At 34.5% G+C, this 9,284-nt stretch overlaps 1 pseudogene; it reads left to right on the forward strand.

The window, feature by feature from the left end:
* The first annotated feature begins 756 nt into the window (after positions 1 to 756).
* Positions 757 to 857, forward strand: LOC111757679 (U2 spliceosomal RNA; annotated as a pseudogene).
* The last annotated feature ends 8,427 nt before the right edge of the window (positions 858 to 9,284 follow it).

Here is a 9,284-nt window from a genome sequence, read left to right on the forward strand (position 1 = left end):
ATTGATTGTTCAGTAGTGTTAAGTGAAACAATACCTATTGAACAATTTTCTTATTTTCTCCCTTCTGTAGCACCTGGCAGCCATCATTCAACTTTGTTTCCATGACCTTGATCCTTGTAGATACGCCATACAAGTAGGATCATAAAGTATTTGTCCTTTGCTATTTTACTCAGCAAGATATTTTCAAGACCCATCCAAATTATTATATACACAACAACTTTTTAAAAATGAAGTTTATCAGTAAGCCAACCTGGAATTCCTGGAATAAATGCCATTTGGTCACAATGTATTATACTTTTTATATATTGATGAATTTTATTTGGTAAATTTTTTTAAGAATCCCTATATTCTTAAGGGATAAGGGCTTGCACTTTGGTTTTTGGTGTGTGTGATTTTTTTTTTTTTTTTTTTTTTTTTTTTTTTTTTTGGTACCGGGGATTGAACTTGTGACCTCATGCTTGCCAGGCAGGCACTTACACTGCTGAGCTAATACCTGGCCCTGTTTTTTGTTGTTTTTTTAATTTTCCACTTAATTTCATTGTTTAGTTTTGCTATCTAGATAATGCTGACTTTCTAAAATAAGTTTGAAAATGTTATGTCTTCTACTTTCTGCAGTAGTATTTGTAGAATAGGTACTAGTTTTTTTTTAAACATTTAGTATGCTAGAAAGTATTGTACTTGATCATGAGAACTTGTTAAATTTTTAGGAATTTTGTGAATCAAGTGTTAAATTAAGCCACTTAAAAATTAAATAAAATCGCTTCTTGGCCTTTTGGCTAAGATCAAGTGTAGTGTCTGTTCTTATCAGTTTAAAAATTAATGATTTGTTTAAAACAAAATATTTATGTCCACTATTAATAGCCATAGTATTGAGGATATTGAAGACTATTCCAGCAATGTGACATTTTACTGAATATAATTCCATGATTAGTGACACCACACTGGTACTCGAAAATTGACCAGAGTTAATACAGTGGTAACTATAGAAACTTGCAAATGCTACAAAACAGGACACACACTCTCTCTCTGTCTCTCTCTCTCTCTCTCTCTCTCTCTCTCTCTCTTTTATACACACACACACACACACACACACACACACACACACACACACCAAGAGCCACATGTAATACATGCATTCTTGAAGCTATCTCATCCTGGAGATTTCTTTATAGGAAGGCCTTCATTCTTTCTTAATTATGAATTGAATTCCTTTAATAGAAATAAGATATTCAAATCATTTCTTCAGTGACCATTGCAGTTCGTATTTCAAAAACTATGCCTGTTTAATTTAAACTGCTGAATACATTGTCATATAGGTGTTCACAATTTTACCCTAGTTCTTTTTTGTTTCTGTTTTTCCAATGAATGTAATATCTATATGACATGCTTTCTTCACTCCTGATACTGATAATTTGTGTCTGCTTCCTTTATTTTTATAAATCAAGCTAAACTATTAGCAATTTCATTAGTCTTTCTGTGGCGTAAATCCCGAGGTTAGGGTCCAGTATTTTGTGCTGTCTAGACATTTGGCGAAGCTAAAGAAGCCTCATGCAGCCTAACTACGAATAAATACCCCGTGCTCTGCTCCTGCGGTAATGGTCCTTTGAACAAATCCTTTTCATCAAGATTACGAGGTACAGTACACTTAACCAGAAATAGCAACACTTAGTTCCTTGCCTGCCTATAAAATTATTTGAAAAATTCAATCACATCCTATTGTAGAAACTACAGAAAAGCCTTCTCCCCTTGGCACCACCCCCCAAAACCTCTACCCCCAAATGCAGCACCCTCGTGATTGTTCATTTTGTGCTTCTAAAAAAGCCCAAAAGGGAAGTGAAAGAAACATGTACCAGCTCCAACAGGCAACAAAATCAAATTAACTCCGTATCTCCATGTTGTATTGTTGGAGAAAACATTTTTTAAATGATCAACATGTTTACAAGAAAGACTGAGGAGAATCTGACTCAAGGGTTAAGACTGCAAAAGGGACCGCAGCAAGATGAGGACAGAGATTCCAAGGCCTCATTTCCATCAGATATGTGAGACACATGCGGAGAGGCAGGGTTCTCAGGCACAGCAGCCTTCAGGTCGCTGGGGAGTAACGTACACCGCGGTCAGCACAGCCCCACACTGGAGATTTATCTGCAGCAAAGCTTCTGGGACACCGATACTGTAATTGTCCGGTCATGCAGCCTCCAAATTTAGCCAGTTAAAGCTGACTAAAAACAAGGGAAGCTAAAGGGCTTATTTAGATTTTTTTCTTGGTTGCAATTTCTCATTTTACGTAAGCATTCTGCTTCTGTGGTATTATCAGGGCCTCATTATGGGTCTGCTGAAATGTGCCATGCTACAAAGGGAACCCAGGAGTTTATTTTGTCATCTGAGGCTTCTGCACCACCCCTGCCCACCATGGTGGTCCCTGATGGTCTCGAGGCTGTGTGACTGATAAATCACTGTCAGGTGCTGTAACTCAGCCATTCCCATACCTGGAGCATAGGAATTCCTGCCGCACCAAGCGGGTAACCAGAAAACAATTCGAATACTTTCCAAAGAACAGGTCTAGGCTTTTTTGGACTTTTCAATTTATGTCATTGTTTTCTATTACACTGATTTCTACTGTCACCTTTTGGTTTCATTTATGTTGTGTAATTAGGTTTTGTATTCACTTTGCTTTTGGTAGATGTTCAGATAATACATTTGAGAATTTTTTTTTTTCTAATACAAGCATTTAATGCTCTTTATATCTAGGAACTTACTTAGCTGTATTCTAGAAATCTTTATATGCTATGTGTTTGTTTTTTAATTCTTCTAGAATCATTTTCTAATTATATTTTTATTTGGTTTGTTTAGAAGTGTGTTGTCTAATTTCCAAATATTTGCTTAACGTTCTAGATACATTTTGGCTATTGATTCCTAACTTTGTTTCATCATGTTCACAGAATGTATTTTGCATAGTATAAAATTTCTGAAATTATGATACTTGTTTTATAATTGTATATCTTGTATATAATATAAAATATACAAGGTAAAATATTGTATATCTTGGAAAAATCTCTCTTGTATGGTGGGTTTTGTTTCATATCTTTTTTATTACTGTGGATTGCTTATGTGCATTCTGCTGTTGTTGGATATAGTTCATTATGAATGTCAGTTGAACAAGGTTGATTGATATGGTTCTAGACTCCTACACTCAAAATGAGATTCCTTCTACTTTTTCTAACAGTTATTGAGAAGAAAGTATTGAAATTAAGAACTGTAATTATAAATTTGCTTCCTTTCTAATCTATCAAATTTTGATGTGTATGGTTTGAAACAGTTTTAAATTTATGATTTTTATGTCATATTGGTTATTTGATCTCTTTTTCTCTCTGTTCCTTATAATATTCGTTGGTCTGAAGTCTACATTGACCAATATTAATATGGCCTCCCTGCTATCTTTTATTTGGTATGTATTTTTCTATCATTTTTCATTCCATCTACTGGTACAATTACATTTAGTGTACACTTTTGGATAACAGTATGCAGTTGAGTCTTGATTTTTTATTCAATCTGATAATCTCTGAAATTTAGTTTGGGGTATTTAGATCATTTACATTTACTGTAATTATCATTTTTGATACATGTAAGCTACCTTTTGCCTTATGTTTATTATTAGTGCAATGTGTTTTATGTTCTTGTTTATCTCTTTTCTGCTTTCTCTGAGAACAATTTAAGATTTTTTTGATGATTCCTTTTGATCTTAACAATTGGTGTATCAGTTGTCTCTTTATTTTAATATTAATGGTGGCACTAAATTTTACACTATACATCTATATATTATCTATCTTAAAATATTAAGATAAACTATTAAACTATTACTTATAATATATAACTATTATGCTATATACTTATAACTATTATAACTATTACTTATAACTTAAACTATTTTGCATATAGTTTAAAACAGGAGTTAACAATTATTTTTGTAGAAAGGATCAGATAATAAATATTTTAATATTTGTGTGCTCGATAGTCTGTTGCAATACCAACTCTGCTAATAAAGCAAAAGCAGCCACAGCCTATGCAGAAGTGAATTAGTATGTCTGTTTCAATAAAATTTTATTTGCGGGTATGAAATTTTGACTTTCACATAATTTTCACACATCACAAACTATTACTCATTGTTGGAATTTTTTCTCAACTATTTAAAAATGTAAGAAAGCATGCAGCTTCTGGACCATATACTAACATTTGAACAACCAGATTTGTCTCATGAGCCTTAATTGACAATGACTTTTATAAAGTCTTTATAACAAAATACATTTCCTTCCTCCCATCTTTCATAGTATTATCACATAATTTTACTTCTAGATATGTTATAAATCTAAAATATTCTGCTCTTGTTACTTCAAATATTTTTTTTTGTCTTTTTCTTTTTTTATCGGTACTGGGGATCGAACTCACGACTGCCTGCTTGCAAGGCAGACGCTTATACCGCTGAGCTAAATCCCCAGCCCCTGTTACTTCAAATATTAAGCTTCTAAATGAGGAGACTCTTGTCTTTTCCCCAAAGTCAAAATGACCTTGAAAGGAGAAGTAAATAGTCTGAATCAATTCAGGACACTGAAACAGCCATAACAACAATTGAAGACATTCACAAAAGGGTAGTTCCTAAACTTTTCCAGAAAGTGGTAAAAACGATGTGTGTTTTAAGTGGGGAAGGAGGGTTAAGGGGCATTTTCAGGGAGATTAAAGGTAATACGTCATTCACTGTAATGTATTTTTAAAATTTAAACATTCAGCATTATTTTTAGATTATATCTTATATTTTATATTGCTGATCTTCAAGTTCCTCAATTCTCTCTTCTTCAGTGTTTAATCCATTAATACCATCTGTCTTAGTTACTTTTCTTGCTGCTGGGACAAAACACTGGACACTCACAAATTAAAGGCAGAAGGATTTATTTCACCCCATCTAGGCTTTTCAGTGGTGCCAACCACACACCCCAGGTGGGGCACACTCAAAACGATTTTAAACCAGTTTAGTCAGACTCCACCCCAAAGCCCTCACCCATGAACACATCAATCTTTGGGGGGAACTCTAGCTATAAACCATTTTTTAATTTCAGAAATGACATTTTTCCTCTCTAGAAGTCGTGCTTGGATAATTTGGTCTTTTTGTTTGCTGGTTGATTGGTTTCTGTTTGCTGTTGCTTTAATTTTTATTTTCCAGTCCGGGGGATTGAAGCCAGGGCTCCATGCATGCTGGGCAAGCACTCTAGCACTGAACTACAGCCAGAGTCCTGTTTATTTTTTATTGTGAAAAAAAGGACCTCACTAAGTTGTCCCAGTTGTGCTCAAATTTACAGTCCTCCTGTCTCAGTGCCCCAAGTACCCCAGCCTTATGAGTCTTTTATATTGCCATGTATCTCAGTGCATAAATTTAATTCTCTCTCTTATTCTGGTCACAAATCAAATTGGATAAGAACTGAATTAAATTCAATAGTTAGATTCAATGTTGACCTTATGGAGAAATTTGATTTGGTTCTCATCCAATTCAGTTTGCAACCAGAATCATGGAAAGAATCAAGGTTGTGACCAAGGCAGCACCGTATTTATTGTCTCTCCTTTAGTTCATGGTTTCCTCTGTTCTTAAACCTATTAGGCAAATTATAACTCCTTTAATTCTCTTAGTAATTTTATTACATTCACTTTTCTGTTGGTTGATTTATTCAGTCACCTCCCAAAAGCCTCACCTATGAGTGCATGGGGCTTTGGGGGGACATCTGCACATAAGCCATAGCAGACCAGCGGATATATTTACCTTTTCTCGATGCTCTGTGACCCAGAAGTCTCCTTCAGGCCATATTCTGAAGCAGTTGTAGGGCTCTCTTCATCCCGCCCCCTTTTCTCAAGGATTGCACCCCTGTACTGTTACATAATACCTAAAAAAAGTTTCATTTGTTTTTTACAATTTCAGACTTGTTAATGGTGGGAAAGCAAATATAGTTCCTGTTATTCCATTTTGCTAAAGGCAGAAATTTTTTTTATCAGTACCAGGGATCGAACTCATGACCGCACACTTGCAAGGTGGGTGCTTATACCACTGAGCTAAATCCCCAGCCCCAGAAATATTTATTCATGAGCAATTTTTTATTTTAATGAAAGCTAATTTATCATTTTCCTTATAGTTAATGATCTGGGTTCCACTGAAAACAACTTTGCCTCACTCTGAGTCAGAAAAGTTTTCTACTAGGCTTGCTCTTTAAAAGAAAAACACTATAGTTTTAGCTACTAAGTTTAGATTTATGTTTCAACTCTATGTGTGTTTGGGCTGTGTGGTGTGTGTGTGTTACTGGGGATTGAACCTGGGAGTGCTGAGTTACATCCCCAGCTCATTTTTTTAAAGACAGAATCTCACCAAGTTGCCCAGGCTGGCCTTGAACTTATGATCCTCTTGCCTCAGCTTCCTGTGTAGCTGATGTTATAGGTGTATGCCATAGTGCCTGGCTAATTTTTTGACATGTGATACAAGACTTAGGAGACAAGACTCATTTCTTTTTCTTTAGTAAACATGTCCAATTATTTCTGTACTATTTGTTTGAAAAATTTTCTTTTGTCTATAGAATTAGTTGGGGACCTCTGTCAACAATTATGATATTGATAATGTGGGCCTGTTTCTAGAATTTCTGTTGTATTTTATTGATCTGCTTTTTCTATCCACACACCTGTGACATCAACTCTAGTGCTGTAGCTTTATAATGAAATGTTAAAGTAACATGGTGCAAATTACCAAGCTTTGTTTTTCTTTTGGGGGATGACTTGGAGGTTTTTGTACTTCCATATCTTTTCAGAATAAGCCTATAGGGGGCTGGGGATTTAGCTCAGCGGCATAAGCGCCTGCCTTGCAAGCAGGCAGTCGTGAGTTCGATCCCTGGTACCGATAAAAAAAAAAAAAAAAAACGAAAAAGACCAGAATAAGCCTATAAAATGCTAGCGGCAAAGCCTTCTAGGATTATGATTGGAATAGCATTAAACCCATAGATTAATTTGACAAAAAACAATTACATCAGTGTTGCTTCTTCCTAATCATAAATATCTCTTCACTTAGGCATTTAACTTCACTCATCAATATTTTATATTTTTCATTGCACCATTCTTGCATAATTTTTATTAAAAACTTTCCTAGCTTTTTCATTATTTATAATTCTATTGTAGTTAAAATTTTTCCTTTTCTAATTGTTTTTTTCAGTTGTTAGTATGTAGAAACACAATTTATTTGTATACATTGACCTTGTATCCTCTAATGTTCCTAAATTTGCTTATAAGTTCTAGTAAGGTTTTTATATTCATAACCGATCATGACATCAGTGACTACATACTACTTTAGTTCTTCCTTTCCAATATCTATTTCTTTTATTTCCTTTTCTTGCTTCATTGCTGTGGCTGTGATTTCATGTACAAACTTGACTAGGAGCAGTGAAAGTAGACAACCTGATTTTTTTCTTCATCTATAGATAAACTATTCTCTCTTTTACCAGTAACAATGATTTTAGCTGTAGCTTTTTCATAAAGGCCCCTTATGAGATTGAGAACATTTTCCATTTATTATTCCAGTTTTCTGAAAGTCTTTAATGTAAGTGGAAATTTTTCAAGTGTTTCTTGTGCATTTACTGATATAATAATGTAGGAATCTAATGTGATTTCACCGCACCCAGCTAAGTTGAAACCACCACTTCACATACCAGGTTCCTCTGTCACACATAGTGAGCCAAGTATTTTGTGCCATGCTTGGATTGTTTCTTAAGTGATGTTTGACATTTTTATAGGCTTTTATTTTTTATTTTTAAGACAATCTGATTATGTAGTACAGTCTGGCCTTGACTGGTGATCTTCCTGCCCCAGCCTCCCTTGTGAAGAAAGTGATCACAGGTGTGTGCCACCACACTCCCCTTATATATAGGTTTTGGAAAGCCTGGGACGTGGCAGTGACTGATAGCTAGCTTTGCCTAGTTTTCCATCAACCCCTTCTTCCTGCTTAGGATGCTGAGATCCTTCTGTCTTGCTGCCCCTGAAGACGCATTCCGTAAACGTGTCCACAAGTCCCTAATAAATCGCATTTGTGCAATCCTGGATTTGTCTGCCCCTTTCTTCAGCCTCGCAGCACCTTCCATCTTTGGCAGCTGGTTCTTGCTCACCAGATTTCTCTGAAATATATAATACAAAGTTACTCTTTTATTCTTTTAGAGGTAATTACAATAATTGATTTTAAAACATAAAATGCATAACCCTCATTTAGTCAGATACACATGTTCATTTTTATATAGATATCCCCAATTTACAAAGTGTCAAATTGTGATGTCTTTCAACTTGGTATTGATGATAAAGTGTTACATGTCGTTGAAAACTGTACTTCAAATTTTGATTTCTGATCTCTTCTTGTATAATACTGTATAATACTCTTTTATGATGATGAGTAGCCACTACTTCCAGTCAACCACGAGGTCACAAGAATAAGTAACCATGTACTGTGCTATTAATTTATGATGATTAACTTAAGTATGTTTTTGATTTCTAACTTCATTGTGCTGTGGTCTGATGCTATGTATGATATAATTTCAATTCTTTTACATTTACTTGAAGCTGATTTATTGGTTAGTCTGCAGTCTATTTTGAAGAAAGCTCCATGTGCTGCTAAAAAGGTGTGTATTCTGGGTGGAACACTGTAGGTACCTATTAAATCCATTTGCTCAAAGGTTTTCTTCAACTGCAATATTTCTTTATTGATTTTTTTTGTCCAGTTGATCTATTTGTGATAATAAGATGTTGAGGCTTGACGTTCAGCTGATATTTTATGCCCAGTAATAATTGTTTTATGAAGTTGGATGCATCACATTTTGGTGCATATATGTTTAAAGTTGTTATGTCTTCTCATTAGATTGTTTCCTTAACAAATATGTAGTGATCTCTGCTTCTTTTGATCAGTTTTGGCTTGAAGTTCATTTTGCATGAATGTAACATAGGTACATCTACCTTTTTCTAGTTCCTATTGCATGGAATATTGTTTTCTATTTCTTGATTAATTTTTAGTTCTATGAGTTTTTTAGGGGAGTTAAATGTGTTTCTTGTATATAGAATGCTGTTGGATTTTGTTTCTTGACCTACTCTGCCAATCTATCTTTTGATTGGGGAATTGAGACTATTTACAAAGAGAGTTACTATTGATACATTTAGACTTATTCCTGTGACATTTTTTCAGTATTTTTATTTTAAATAGTGTAAAACTAAATATAACAAAACAGAAC

This window comes from Cavia porcellus, unplaced genomic scaffold (genome assembly GCF_034190915.1).
Source record: "Cavia porcellus strain 051 isolate PalLab524CR breed Dunkin Hartley unplaced genomic scaffold, mCavPor4.1 scaffold_9, whole genome shotgun sequence".
NCBI classification, from domain to species: Eukaryota; Metazoa; Chordata; class Mammalia; order Rodentia; family Caviidae; genus Cavia; species Cavia porcellus.